This window comes from Corylus avellana, chromosome 3, assembly GCF_965113065.1.
Source record: "Corylus avellana chromosome 3, dhCorAvel1.hap1.2, whole genome shotgun sequence".
In the NCBI taxonomy this organism is placed as follows: domain Eukaryota; kingdom Viridiplantae; phylum Streptophyta; class Magnoliopsida; order Fagales; family Betulaceae; genus Corylus; species Corylus avellana.
In genome coordinates this window covers 3,454,964-3,471,448 of record NC_142492.1, presented here as the reverse complement: position 1 = coordinate 3,471,448, position 16,485 = coordinate 3,454,964, and the positions used below count along the sequence as shown (strand labels likewise).

General features: G+C 34.4%; 1 pseudogene; it reads right to left on the bottom strand.

Moving 5' to 3' along the window:
- Positions 1 to 6,449: 6,449 nt before the first annotated feature.
- LOC132174527 ((-)-germacrene D synthase-like) lies at positions 6,450 to 15,009 on the bottom strand (annotated as a pseudogene).
- Between the last annotated feature and the right edge of the window lie 1,476 nt (positions 15,010 to 16,485).

Genomic DNA, 16,485 nt, shown 5'->3' with positions numbered 1-16,485 from the left:
ATAGATACCCTCTGTTGGTATGATAACAGCTATGTGACCACAATCGTGTAATATTGGACTTTTGGCTTGCTCCAGGCTAGCTGAATACCTAGGCAAATTAAACAATTGTCTAAGAGCATTTATATTTTGCAATGTACGTTTTAGATAAAAATTAAATTTAAGGAGAAAATTTTATTTTATCAAATTTAGAAAGTTACTTTTAGAATGAATTAAACATAAAACTTTCTTTACTTTTCTCTACTTTAGTAAAATATTGTTTTTATTAGTTTTAAACCAATCAGGGGAGAGGAGACTAAAAAATAAGCTTAAAAAATTAAATAACTTTAGCTTTTTGGCTCTTGAAATGTAAGAGCATTCTCAATGGAAGAGTCAAATGTTACTTTTATAAAAAATGGCTCTTCAAATGTTTAAAAAACTCCCTACATTAGATTAGCCAAAAGAAAATGTAAAATAGATATTTAATTAGAAGAGCTAAAAAAAAGAAGCTAAATGTAGTAGTACTTTTCAAGTGAGCTATTTTATTTTTCATTGTTTCTCTTACATGTTTTCTTTTTTTTCTCAAATCTTTTCCTACTTTTTTTCTGCATGTTTTCTTTTTCCCATTTTTCCTCTCACATGTTCTATTTTTTCCAAAACTTTTCTTACTTTTAATAATATTTTAATAGAATAGATAGAAATATTGCTAATCGGATGTATAGACATTTAAAAATGACTTAACTAAACTAGATAAAAGTGAGTTTTTAGAAGCTATTTTACATAAAAATATGGCTCCTCTATTGGGAATGCTCTAAGGAGCATTTATGACAATAGTTAAATATAAAGTAAGAAATGGAGCTTGTTAAATGGGTGTTTTCATAACTTTTGTTAGATTTTTTTTTTTTTTTAAAAAAAACTAAATATAAAGAGCCCATTGTGAATGCTTTAAGGCCCTTAATAAAATGAATCCTTTTCTTTGATCAATAACCAAAATCTAGAGAATATCGTGTCAAAATTGAAATTTTCACCTGAAACTGCATATTGAACCACAGTTTATCCTGCAAAATTTCATCAAACATTTCTTAATTGATTACTCTTCAATTGAAGAAAGTTCATAAAAAATAAAAATAAAAAATAAAAAACAACAACAACAAACAAACAAAGGTGCGGAAAAGGCATAACAAAAAAACTCTTAAGCAAACTTGCATGGGCTAAACTATCATTTTGAGTGACTGGTGTCAAAGTCTCTCATGTTCTTATGAGGAATAGTGCAAGAAGAAGACGAACTACTACTACTTTCTAACGGCATTGAAAATCTTAGAGCTTTTAGAAGCTCTAAGAACAGGAGATACTTTGACACCAGTCACTCAAAAGGATAGTGCAGCCCATGCAAGTTTCCTTAAGGGTTTTTATGTTATGCCTTTTCCACGCCTTTGTTTTGTCTTTTTTTCCTTCAACTTAAGAGTAATCAATTAAGAAGTGTTTGATGAAATTTTGAAAAATAAACTGTTGTGAAATGTGCAGTTTCACGTGAAAATTTCAATTTTGACATGATATTCTCTAGATTTGGGTTACTGATCAAAGAAAAGGAACCATTTAGCAGAGATGCAGCTCCATAGACGCACACATATGATTAATTCTGGGTGATCTCGTTCCCCACAATGCACGGTCAACCAGACTTCGTAATGCGTGCACTTTGTCGGTTGATTCTCAACCGTCCAAAATGTTTTGATGATCTAATAGCCGTTGGATGATATTAATGGATGACAGCTATCAAGGTGGACACGTCTAGGATTCTTAAACATGAATCACATGGTGAAGACAAAATGATTGGGACTTTTAAAAAAAATAATGGTGGGAAGAAGTAAGCATTTTGTTTTCCTAATTTGTATTGAAAGATATGTTTTGTTGCCCAAATATATATGGTTGTATTGGAAAGAAAATGATGTGAAAGTAACCACGCATCTTTATCGTGGAAGTACATATTTGCAAATAAAGTTTCAAAATTTTTAGAAACAAACAGAAATGTGTTCCTTTCAAACTTCCGATGAACATTTTTTTCCTGTTTAATTTGTGGTCGCAATTCAAGCACCATAAACATTTTCCTCTTTCAAATTGCCTTTGAACCACTTAAAATGTTGTTTTTTTCTAGGTTATGATCAGTACGAAGAAAAATAAGTGAACCTGCTGAGAGCTAGGCATCGATAACAAATATATATATATATATATATATATATATATATATATATATATATACACAGAGACGGAGGGAGTGGGGGACAGGGGTCGGCCATGGTCCCCCCCAAAATAAGGAAAAAAAATATTATAAGTAAAAAAAAAAAAATTTAAAAATTTAAAAAAGTAAAGTTAAAGTTTTAATTTTAGTCATTTGGCCTCCTCCAAAACAAAAAAATTGGCCCTACTTTTAATTTTTTTGGCCATATCCAATAAAAACTTTTGGCCCTATTTTTAATTTTATTGGCCCATACTCGCTAAGTTTTTTTATTTTTGATCCTTACTTTCAAATGTCCACTTTTTTTTGGTCCTTACGGTAATCTTTAGTTTATAAAAAACAACAAAAATAATTTTTTTTAATAAAAAAAATTATAAAGAACCGAAAAAAAAATTTGGCTGGCTCCGTCCCTGTATATATATATATATGGAACCACAGTTTATCCTGCAAAATTTCATCAAACATTTCTTAATTGATTACTCTTCAGTTGAAGAAAGTTTCATAAAAAATAAAAAACAACAACAACAAACAAACAAAGGTGCGGAAAAGGCATAACAAAAAAACCCTTAAGCAAACTTGCATGGGCTAAACTATCATTTTGAGTGACTGGTGTCAAAGTCTCTCATGTTCTTATGAGGAATAGTGCAAGAAGAAGACGAACTACTACTACTTTCTAACGGCATTGAAAATCTTAGAGCTTTTAGAAGCTCTAAGAACAGGAGATACTTTGACACCAGTCACTCAAAAGGATAGTGCAGCCCATGCAAGTTTCCTTAAGGGTTTTTATGTTATGCCTTTTCCACGCCTTTGTTTTGTCTTTTTTTCCTTCAACTTAAGAGTAATCAATTAAGAAGTGTTTGATGAAATTTTGAAAAATAAACTGTTGTGAAATGTGCAGTTTCACGTGAAAATTTCAATTTTGACATGATATTCTCTAGATTTGGGTTACTGATCAAAGAAAAGGAACCATTTAGCAGAGATGCAGCTCCATAGACGCACACATATGATTAATTCTGGGTGATCTCGTTCCCCACAATGCACGGTCAACCAGACTTCGTAATGCGTGCACTTTGTCGGTTGATTCTCAACCGTCCAAAATGTTTTGATGATCTAATAGCCGTTGGATGATATTAATGGATGACAGCTATCAAGGTGGACACGTCTAGGATTCTCTAAACATGAATCACATGGTGAAGACAAAATGATTGGGACTTTTAAAAAAAATAATGGTGGGAAGAAGTAAGCATTTTGTTTTCCTAATTTGTATTGAAAGATATGTTTTGTTGCCCAAATATATATGGTTGTATTGGAAAGAAAATGATGTGAAAGTAACCACGCATCTTTATCGTGGAAGTACATATATGCAAATAAAGTTTCAAAATTTTTAGAAACAAACAGAAATGTGTTCCTTTCAAACTTCCGATGAACATTTTCTTCCTGTTTAATTTGTGGTCGCAATTCAAGCACCATAAACATTTTCCTCTTTCAAATTGCCTTTGAACCACTTAAAATGTTGTTTTTTTCTAGGTTATGATCAGTACGAAGAAAAATAAGTGAACCTGCTGAGAGCTAGGCATCGATAACAAATATATATATAGACACACAGAGACGGAGGGAGTGGGGGACAGGGGTCGGCCATGGTCCCCCCCAAAATAAGGAAAAAAAATATTATAAAAAATTAAAAAATTAAAAAAAGTAAAGTTAAAGTTTTAATTTTAGTCATTTGGCCCCCTCCAAAACAAAAAAATTGGCCATACTTTTAAATTTTTTGGTCATATCCAATAAAAACTTTTGGTCATATTTTTAATTTTATTGGTCCATACCCACTAAGTTTTTTTATTTTTGATCCTTACTTTCAAATGTCCACTTTTTTTGGTCCTTACGGTAATCTTTAGTTCATAAAAAACAACAAAAATAATTTTTTTTAATAAAAGAAATTATAAAGAACCGAAAAAAATTTTTGGCTGGCTCCGTCCCTGTATATATATATATATATGGATCAGGACCACAATCATTTTCCCATGGTTTTTATATATTAAAGTGAATTGCTGACCAGCTAAATTCAAGATTATTAATTAATGATGAATTTATCATTTCACAAATATCTTCCTTCTGATCACTTTTTTTTTTTTTTAATCTGCCCAACACCTTAAGATAAACAAAAAGCAATAAAACTTCGCTACTCATGGTCTAGCTAAGGTGGCCACAAATAAGATTTGGAGGGACGAAACTCAAGCTTGTATCTGTGATCGAGCATTCCACTTCATCTAGTGATTAATGAAAATCAAATATTATTAAAAAAAAAAAAAACAATAAACAATAGGAAACCTACTGCGATAAGTGGACTTTATGCCTTCGTGTTATATGCAAATCAATGCATGATCAATGTGATTTAAAAGCGAAAAAACTGAAGGCCTAAAACTTCTCTTTGCAACAGTATTTATGTAATAATCCCAAATACTTAGTATGCATGGGTCGTTTAAGGCTAATATATAGGAAGAGGTAAATTATTTAATTATTTAATCAAATACTTTAATATTTTTTGTCACATGTGAAGCTCAAACTCCCAATTAAACACATGAAATATTCAATGTAAATGGCAGGTGAATAGATGGAGTCAAGCTTCGAACTCAAGACTTTTGGTTCTGATCATATCATGTTAAATTACTATTTATCCCATAAGCTAATGCTGATATGATGAAATAAATTTAATTATTTAATCAAATACTTTAATAACAACCAGCTCGTGACAATGCTTGTACACTAGAGTTGCGAGGAAGACATCCATTTTCTTAGTGTTCTCAAATGTCTAAATTATATGCACAATATAGAATGAAAACAATGTAATGGCTGTTAGAACAATTCAAAAACGTAGCTCTTTCTTACTTTTGTCAAAGTATTGATTAAATGATTAAATTTATATTTTCTATAAAGTTAAGCTTTTAGGACAAGTGGTGGTTCAATGTGGTGAATTTACATGTGAAATATTTAATTGAAATGAAAAGTAAATGATGGTGTCAAGGTTCAAACTCACGACTTCTGGTTATAATACCATGTTAAATCACCACTTACTCTTGTGCTCTTATATATGATTCTTTTATTGTGTCATGATATATTCTAATGTGTCCTAATATATGAAAATTATAAAGATGGGTATACTGAAAACCAGAACCATTTTTTTTTCTATAAAAACATATTCTTAGATATCGTATTATTTAACAAGAGACGTTTTCGTGATTTTTTTTTTTTTGGTGGGAACTGGGAAATCCAACATAATCACTACAAAGCAACACAAAGGTTGCAAGATTTTTTTTTTCCCTTTATTTCTTTCTCACGCCACACAAACTCTTTTTTTCCTATGCTCACGACGTCTAAGAATATATTCTAAGAGATTCGAGGTACCCTGGACCTCCAAGCAAACTGATGCAGTTTGTAGGATAATTTATCATACTTTATTATTCCAAGCAATCCGCTAAATAACCTTACAAACTGTCCCACATAAGGATGGGCTCTTCCTTAATTAAGTGATAACTAGATGACAAAGAGACGTGCATAGCTAAGAGTATTCCCAATGGAAGAGCCAAATGTTACTTTTATTTAAAATAGCTCTTCAAATGTTTAAAAAAGCTCCTACATTGGATTAGTCAAAAAAAAAAAATATATATATATATATATATAAAATAGATATTTGATTGGAAGAGCTAAAAAAAAAACTAAATGTAGCAGCACTTTTCAATAGAGCTATTTTATTTTTCATTGTTTCTCTCACATGTTTTTTCTTTTTCTCAAATTTTTTCCTACTTTTTCTCTGTATGTTCTCTTTTTCTCAAAAAATTTTCCCATTTTTCCTCTTTCATGTTCTATTTTTCTCAAAACTTTTCTTACTTTGAATAATATTTTAATAGAATAGATAGAAATATAGTTAATCGGATGTAAAGACATTTAAAAATGGCTTAAGTACTAAACTAAATAAAAGTGAGTTTTAAGAGACCATTTTACATAAAAGTATGGCTCCTTCATTGAGCTCTAACTAGAAAACATAAGAGACATGATAACATCCAAATACTAATGAGGATAACATCCTCTTATTAACTGCTGTCCATCCCCAAGTATAACTCTTCCTTGTTGCCGTTTGCTTGTCTTCTTAGAATCCTGCCCACGCCTTCCCACTACTGATACGTAAAACATTTCAAATTCTTGCTATTGCAAACCATCCATGTAGGGGTCCAATGGTCCATGATCATAAGGGCAAAGGTTCAATGAGCAAAATGAAGATACAAAATCTTTGAGCCCATCCCCAGGATTTGTGTAGTTATCTTGGTCCTTGTATATGACATCACTCACACGTGTAAGGTTGAGAATTCGCATCACAGGGGGCATGGGAATGGTGGTTGGGTAGAGGCACTCTTCATTTACATCCTTTCATACATCTGTAACTTGTTTCCAAAATTCTTTGATTGCTTCTTCTTCTGTGGCACCATGTTCTATCATATTGAAAATTCTAAAACGACTCCAAACGACACCTATTCAAATGTCTAGGTGATTCACAAATATTAAGCGGAATAAGATCTGACCTAACAATCAATAATCAACCAAATACAGATATGTAATGAAAATCAAGAACACAGATATTTGGTTACGAAGAGGAAAGCAGCCAAACCCAGGAAATCAATTCACTAAATAGAAGAATAAGGAATACAAGAAGAATTACAAAACCTTTGCAATTTACTCTTCCTTGTACACGACAAGCGACCCACTTGACTTCTACCGCAGTAGCCCTTTCCAGAACATCTGGCACAATTCTTCTATAAGATTTCCTTTCACCGGAACTCCGATTGGCTTCACGTATTTAATCCCTTCTCAAATAATCTAGAACAATATCTCTCTCTAAGCTCTCTGATTTTGCTCTCCAAAAATACGTACTTGTAAATGTAGCAAAATCGTGTTTAAATAGAAAATAACCCTAATAAGTCACCCAGGTCCGGACCCTGCAGATCTGAGGTCCGGACATGCCTCATAAAATGCACTTTCGGGAACTGGGGTCCGGACCCGGGGAATTGAGGTCCGGACCCTGCTTGAAAAATCAAGTTTCTGGAAATAGGGTCCGGACCCGGACTGTCCAGTCTTCATCAACAACTCCGATCGATGGGCGTTTGTGGTCCGATTGAGCTGAAATTTTGCAGGGACGTTCATAACACATGAATCTACATTATGAACGGTGGAGATTGGATTCTGAGCATTCTATATCAGTGTTTGAGCTGTGAACAGTAGCATCTGCATTTTGGAACTGAATTAAGCCAACACAAGAACTAACAAACTCCCCCTTTGGCAATTCAGTGACAAAACCAAAATGTCGAGCCAATCCCATCATCTCCTCATATTTACTCCCCCTTTTTGTCACAGAATGACAAAAGGTCTTCATGTTTCCTGAAACACTTCACAAAATACATCAAGGCATATGTGGAACAAGAAGACATAAATAAAACTCATGAAAAAAAAATGATGCGTGATTATAAAGAAACATCAGCAAAAGTCCCCCTCAATGTATGACTCAATTAACAACAGGAAACTGGAAATGCAAAGCATGTTTCTCCCCCTTTAAAAGTTAAATGAACACACATGATAACACATCAATGACTCATGTATTGCACAATGAATATCCAAAAGCTTTCCTTTTTTTTTTTTTTTTTTTTTTTTTAAAACAAAACACCAAAGAAAACTTGTATAGATAAGCAATAGATCATGCATGCTCGTATGAATATCTGAACAATTCGGAGTGATCAACAAGCTACACTTACACCGTAAATGTACCATATGCATGACACAACCTTGGTCTGTGAATGCAGTCAAGTAGGCAATAATCAGAAATCTCATGTGATGGTGTAGTGTGTGAGTACTCACATTAACTAAGATTTCATCAATGAAAGGTAAATCTAGGCAGACATTTTGTAAAGGAAGACCAGCAGTCTGATTCAAACCACAGTAAAACCTTATAATGTTAGGACCTAGATTCCCTCATCCGATACACTCCCCCTGAGACTGATCATTTTCTTTTACCATGTCCTTTAGTAATCATCTATTTCCGCAATGATGTGATCACTGATTCTTTCTTTAGGGACAGACAGAAGCAAAATGAAATCATCTGAGCTTATTTTATGCCCTTTTTTTTTTTTTTTTTTTTTTTTTGGAAAATGGTGGAATTTTTTTGGAGCTAGGTTCAACTAACGAGTTGGTCAAGTGGCAAGATTCTACACTGCCTATCTTCCAAACAAAATGTTTTCTCCAAATTTCCAAACATATAACAAAAATCTAAACCTAATGGGGGCAAAAAGTGCACAATTTCGAACATGAAAAAAACTGACTCTTACTCCTTTAACAGTCTTCAGAAAAACAAGGTATATCAGAAACATATGGAGCAATAGATGTAAATTGCAGAAATATTGACCCCACTCATATGTAAAATATTCATTTGAGCTCAAGACATGAGAAACTGAGTATCTAACAATTAAAACAATCTAAAAGAATAAAAAATAATCAAAGAAAATAAAAACAAAGCAAACAAAAATTAAGAAAAAAATGCCCTAGAACAGCTATAGACAAATATCAATATGCTCAATTTCTAGGCATGGTCTATGTGCCCACCTAATCTAGGTGAGTCCATTACCACTCCCCCTCAATGGGTGAATGGTATTAATCTTCTTGACCCAAACTTTCTTCACATCAGGGACAACTGTGTGACTCTTATCCAAGACATCTAACCGTGTTACTACGTCTCTCATCATGTTGAATAATTTCTCATAACTATTTCTAGAATGGAAATATTCTCTTTTAGGCTCATGACTGTTAAGCTGAAAACACTTAGGACGAATATGTCCAATCTTACCACAGTTATGACACGTAGGAATAAACCTTTGAGAAGGTTGGTTCCTTAACATGTGCATACTTCTCGACTTAGAACTAGACATATAGGAATCAGTTAGAGTTCCCTTACCTTTTCCATCTTTGGAAATTTGAGGAGAAATTACCTTCTTTTCAGCCAAGCTATCTTCTTTGTTCACTGGTTTCACAAAAATCATCTTTGAAGAAGAAGCAACATTAGTAGATAAAATAGCAGATTTATCAAAACCCAATCCAGTTCTATCAAACGAATGTTTCTGATTATGTAGCATTTGATTTAGCTTTTCACTAGAGAAGTTTGTTAAATGATTCTTTGATTCATTCAGTTCATTCTCTAAGGATTTCACTTTGGCAATTAGCATTTGATTTTCAGACATCAAAGTATTATGAGTAGCAAGAGAATCAGTTAAGGTGACAGAAAGTTTATCATTTTCAAGATTAACCTCATTGAGTTTCTTCAATTGCTGCTTATTCAGCTTTTTCAGTTTAGTGTATTCCACAAAGAGATTATTATAAGCATTTTGCAAATCATCTTCTTCTTCCGAATCATTATCGGACACACCTTGTTTGTCTTGAGAATTACACTCACTATTCTCATGCTCACTCTCATAACTAACTCCAAATGCTAAGTAATTAACTCCTTGTTCAGCATCGTCCTTGTCTGACTCATCACTTTGAGTCACATTAAATGCCTTGCCATTTGACTTTCTCAAGTTAGCACAGTCAACACGAATGTGTCCATGTCCTCCACATTCGTGACACTTGATACCTTTAGGTGACTTTCCTTTCTCAACATTCTCATTTCTAGATTTCTCAGAAAATTGTGAATTGCTATTTCTAAGATTTCCTTTCTTGGCTCTAAAGAATTTCCTAAACTTCTTAGCAAACATAGCAATTTCTTCCTCATTTCCAGAATCCTCATCAGATGAACCACAAGAGTCAACCTTAACATTTTTTGCCTTAAGAGCAATATTTTTGGTGTTCTTGTGTTTAGGAAGAATTAGCTCAAAGGTCTGAAGGGAACCTACAAGTTCTTCTACTCTCATAGTATCTAAGTCCTTGCTCTGTTGTATAGCAGCAATTTGGGGAATAAACCTCTCAGGCAAAGATCTTAAGATTTTTTTCACCACTTTAGCATCATCCATTTTCTTTCCCAAATTAATGGTAGAGTTTCTAATGACACTAAGCTTTGAATAGAATTCATCAAAAGTTTCATCTTCCTGCATTCTAATCTCCTCAAACTGAGAAACCAACATTTGAATTTTTGAAGTTCTAACAACCTTAGTTCCTTCATGTGTGATTTCTAAAGTTTCCCAGGCTTCCTTAGCTATTTCACATCTAGAAATTCTAGAAAATTCCTCATTTGAAACAGAGATGTAAATAGCATTTATAGCTTTGTCATTCGCAGTAGCATTATTCTTTTCCTCTGTTGTCCATTCAGCTATTGCTTTTTCTGGACGTGTCCATCCAGATTCGACAATATGCCAAACATTAATGGATTTAAAATATGCTCTCATACGAATTTTCCAAAGCGTATAATTTGTTCCGTCAAAGACGGGAAGAGAATTAGGAGCAACAGTATGAGACATTTGATATGGAGTCTCGAATCACACTCAGGAAATAAATCCTTCACAGAGTGAACCCGCTCTGATACCAATTGAAAATTCTAAAACGACTCCAAACGACACCTATTCAAATGTCTAGGTGATTCACAAATATTAAGCGGAATAAGATCTGACCTAACAATCAATAATCAACCAAATACAGATATGTAATGAAAATCAAGAACACAGATATTTGGTTACGAAGAGGAAAGCAGCCAAACCCAGGAAATCAATTCACTAAATAGAAGAATAAGGAATACAAGAAGAATTACAAAACCTTTGCAATTTACTCTTCCTTGTACACGACAAGCGACCCACTTGACTTCTACCGCAGTAGCCCTTTCCAGAACATCTGGCACAATTCTTCTATAAGATTTCCTTTCACCGGAACTCCGATTGGCTTCACGTATTTAATCCCTTCTCAAATAATCTAGAACAATATCTCTCTCTAAGCTCTCTGATTTTGCTCTCCAAAAATACGTACTTGTAAATGTAGCAAAATCGTGTTTAAATAGAAAATAACCCTAATAAGTCACCCAGGTCCGGACCCTGCAGATCTGAGGTCCGGACATGCCTCATAAAATGCACTTTCGGGAACTGGGGTCCGGACCCGGGGAATTGAGGTCCGGACCCTGCTTGAAAAATCAAGTTTCTGGAAATAGGGTCCGGACCCGGACTGTCCAGTCTTCATCAACAACTCCGATCGATGGGCGTTTGTGGTCCGATTGAGCTGAAATTTTGCAGGGACGTTCATAACACATGAATCTACATTATGAACGGTGGAGATTGGATTCTGAGCATTCTATATCAGTGTTTGAGCCGTGAACAGTAGCATCTGCATTTTGGAACTGAATTAAGCCAACACAAGAACTAACACATATAACATTCAACAGCCGAGGCAACGTGCCCTCTCTTTTGTTCAAAATATAAGTATTGAATCATTATATTAGAAGGGTGTTACATGTTTAGAATATTGAAGAAATCAAATTAGGGAATTTTGAAATTACAATAATTGTGTATAGAAATAATATAATACCTTATGTGACATCATGTCATCCATGAGTCTAGCTATCACTGATGAAGCTGTGACCACTTTAGGTTGGCTAAACAACCACTCGAAGGAATCTTTTGTGACAATGTCCCCATTCCAACAAATGATGTGATTGCTAATGGTGGGTAGCCAGAGGAAACTATTGCAGTATGCATATATTCGATAACTGTGGGTGTGTACTTCTGGTGGAACCATTTGGCTTCCTTAAAGTAAGATCTAACTTGATTTTTCATCTGAAACAAAGAAGCAATTTACAATGGTATTAATTAACTAGTATAGATTACAACATACTCAACACTTTCTTTCTTTTACATTTTTTCTTTTTGGACTGGGGGATAAGGGGGTGGAGGGTTCCTCAAATAAACGACGTTTTTAAATTTGTCTTTATGATACTTGCGGCTTCTCGTGCATATTGGACGCGGTATAATTTTTCTTCACCTATTTTTTGGCCCATTTCAGTGTAAACGTCCAAAAGTGCCCTGTAACACAATTTCATGTATTCAGGAAGTTGATTTGTGGCACCGGTATCCCACCTATAAAGTAAGTAGACTTGGTGAATTAACTGCATGTTCGAATTAATGTAACAACGAGAATAATAAATCAATGACAATAAATTGTAGATTTTCATCAAGTGTGGCAATTTCAACCTCTCGATTGCTTCAGTAAAGAGCTCAAGTTCTTCAAGTGTTCCATACACATCATAAATGTCATCAATAGTGGAGGTCATTGCTATCACTTTGGTTAGCAACCTTCTAGCAAGAAGATATTCAGGCTCGGAGTACACTCCCAATGTCCAAAAGTAGCATTCAACCACCTCTGTCTCTTATAAAGGGCAACTTCCCTGCAAGGTTCAAGTCTTTCCACCACCTATATAAACATAATTTAGCACAATCATATTGTCAAACTAGAGTTATGTACAAGCTGCCCACACTTGCAACTTTGACATGGTTGAATAACTAACCTTAAAATTTCTGAAAGTTCTTTCTGGTGCAATTTCTGCAATATGTTGAAGTCCAACTTTGCAAACGTAAGAAGGACTTCATTATGTGAACCGTCTTGTTGGAAGATAGAAAAATAATACCTTGCCTCCAGCCTTGGTAGTCCTTTGTGGATAGGCTTCTTTAAGGCATGGCTTACTTGTGCTGCAAGAAGAGGGCTTAAGTGGGCTGCTACCGACTCAAGATGTGTGGTATAGTGAAGACGAGAGCTTCTTCAAGTATATCTTCCCCATGCACCCTAAGATGTGCGTCTTCATACAAGCTTAACATTCTTGTCACATCATTGATAAGTAATTCCTTAAAATTTCCTTTGTTGTCCTTGAACTTTGTGAACATATCTGCTTCGCGATCCAAGCATGCACATAAAAAGAGTCAGACGTAGAATGATATAGAAAATTACACATTGGCTCATGTTTGAGCACATATTTAAGTATGTAAGTAATATGTAAAATGCGACACTGATTCGTTCCACATAAAAAGACCAATTATGGAAAGCTATTTTATTTGGACAAGACCATAGTAGTACCTACTCGATTGCTAAGGGCCGCACAAAAGATGCCTAGATAGTAGAACTCACAAGCATTTCTTTATGTTCGACTGAGCCATAGTATGACCCAGTTCCACTACATCAATGAAAACTTAAGTGGTTTATACCAATCAGCATGAAAATTCTTATTGTGGAATTCAAACTTATATCTTAGTGAGTACCTATTCATTTTGAAGATTTTCTTGGATCAATATTGAACCAAACATCACTCTGGATAGTGATTCTACATAAAATTATAGTTTGTGCAGATTAAGTTTTCCCAAATAGAAATGAAAGAAGACTAGCTTGTTTAAAACCAATAAAAAGAAACAAGCATTTGCCAAGGAAAAAAAAAAACGCACCACATGAAATAGAATAACCATGTTGTCTAAGTAATCGAAACCGAAGAGCAACAGTGCAAAGGTCGTCATCTTCATCTTCACGGTCATCACAGTCATGAAAAGTTATGTGCAATTGTTGCAAAATTTCTTGAATCTCATTTTCAAAATGATAAGCCACGCCTAAGCGCTGAATTGCATCAATCAAGTTCAACTTTTGTGAAGACTTTTCACCTGGAGCCATTAGCATCTTCCTCACTTTTACCTTCAATTCCTCAACTTCTTGCTTTATTATCTCATGATCAGTCTCCTGTACAAGCAAATTGACGAATAAAAAACTCTGATCAAGGAGGATAAATTTAATAAGATTTAAAAGTGTTAAAATTATTATTATATACAGGAGCATATACAGTTAGTATTATTGGAACAGTAATTTTGTCCCTAAAAATATGAATAGACAAAGATACCATTCTAATATAATTAAATGAATTGGAGAAAATACTGTTCAAACTAAAAAAAGTACACAACACTTTAACCAAATCCAAATAAGAAAACGGTTTAGGTAGATAGGTAAAAAAATAAGCTTAAAAATTATATAACTTTAACTTTTTAACTCTTGAAATGTAAGGAGCATTTATGACACATGTGAGAGAAAATGTGAAATTCAATTTGAAGCCTTAAAAAAAAGGAAACATAAAAAAATAAGTGGCATTTTTTATATATTTTGGTAGTTTTTTGGGCTACTTTAGTACCTTTTGAACATTGAGGGTCTATATTGCAAACGACTAATAGTTGAGGGGACTTTTTTATATTTTTTCCATATATTTTTTTATTTTCCGGAGCAAGATAACAAATAAAACTAATAGCAATATATCATGCACAATTAATAACAATCTTTGAAGCCCGTATAAGAACTAATGGCTTGTGATTGCTTTAAGCGAGGCCCGGAACGTAGCTGGAGCAAATCCACCGAAATTCAGCCCATTTTGCATCTTCTATTTTCGGGCATTGAATTTTTTATTTTTTTTTGGTGAGTTAATTTAATTAATTGATGTACAAGATTTTTCTCTGCTGGTAAAAAAACACCGGCCCATTTACTGGACGTAATTTTACAATTTTCCTGGCCTTTTGATTATATACCAAAGAGTATGATAGAAATCTGTTCTAAAATACAACAATATAACTCTAAGCGTATCAAATGCTTTGCCATTACAACCCACCATGCAAGGGTCCATCATCCATGCTTATATATAAAGGCACAGGATCAACAAGCAAGGAAGTAACAAAAGCTTTGAGCACAGTTCCAGCTTGTGTGTACCCATCTTCATCCTTATAGACGACATCAATCACACGAGTAAGGTTGAGAATTCGCGTCACAATGGGCATGGGACAGTGATTGGATAGAGAATTAGTTAATTTGATTAATTAAATCTAATAACAATCAATCGTGATAAACGAACTCACATTAATGAAAAGGACTTTTACTTTATCATATATTTTACCATATGCAATGGTGATTATTTTCTTTTGCTTCTTATGGTGTTCAGGCTCGCATGAGTCAAATCTTAAATCTGGATTTTGTTGACATTTATTGGATTTGTTTGATCATATAGAGACCAATTATGATACTCAAGTTCTAAAAGTCTGTATGTGCCAAAAATTGGAACAGGATCCAGTCTATAATGGACTGGAGAATATTAAGTTCATGACTAAGATTTCTTTTAAGAAATCCTATGGCCACAAATAGAATATATATCCCATCAATAAAAATAATAATAAAATATTATTTTAAATTAAAAAAAATAAAAAACAAATTAATAAAAAATAAGAAAAAAATAAGGGGGGTGGCTGGCCACCATAGGGGGTGGCCGGCCACTCCCAATGTCCGGCCAGGGGGTGGCCGAACCAACCCCATGGCCTATGGGGGTGGTTCGGCCACCCCCATCTTGCAAAAGGGGGGTGGCCGAACCACCCCCAAGAGCCAAGCCACCCCCTCTGGACCAAGGGGTGGCTTCGGCCACCCCAGACCGGTTGGCCCTTGGGGGTAGCCGAACCACCCCCTTTTTGCAAGATGAGGGTGGCCGAACCACCCCCATAGGCCATGGGGGTGGTTCGGCCACCCCTTGGCCGGACATTTGAGCCACCCCTACCCAAAAGCCACCCCCTTATTTTTTCTTATTTTTTATTAATTTGTTTTTTAATTTTTTTAAAAAAATTTAAAATAATATTTTATTATTATTTTCATTGATAGGATATGTGTCCCATTTGTGGCCATAGGATTTTTTAAAAGAAATCCTGGCCATAAACTAGATATTCTCCAGTTCATTATGGACTAGAGAGGATCCTATTCCCCAAAAACTTACAGGAAAGTGGACTCCAGAGGCATTTAATGTCATTTTCTAATGACACTTAATGCTACAAAAACCTCACTAAACAAGTAATGACGTTATCGTAACTTGTAAAGAAAGAATATAAGCTTAGTTATGAGTTTTATAAAGGGGTTTTCTCTCTAGGTTATGGAAAAACCCTAGTGGAGAAGGAGAGTTTTCTATGTCGATCTGGTCGGCTGTGGAAGAAATTTTTCTAGCGCGTTTGTTTGGAGCTATTAGGCATGGCGAAGGATTTAGCAAGATTGTGGGAAAACTTATCGCTTACGGAGGAAGAGTGCATAGATCTGGTAGTCAAAGACCAGGATCTAGATGTTGCGGAGCAATATGGACAGTCATGTTTGGTCGGGAAGCTGTTTGATGATCGAGCAGTTAGCAAGGAAACAATCCGATCCAAATTGAGCAAGGGATGGAAACTGTTAGGCACGTTAACTTTCAAAGTATTGGGAGAGAATTTATTTTTGGTGGAGTTCGG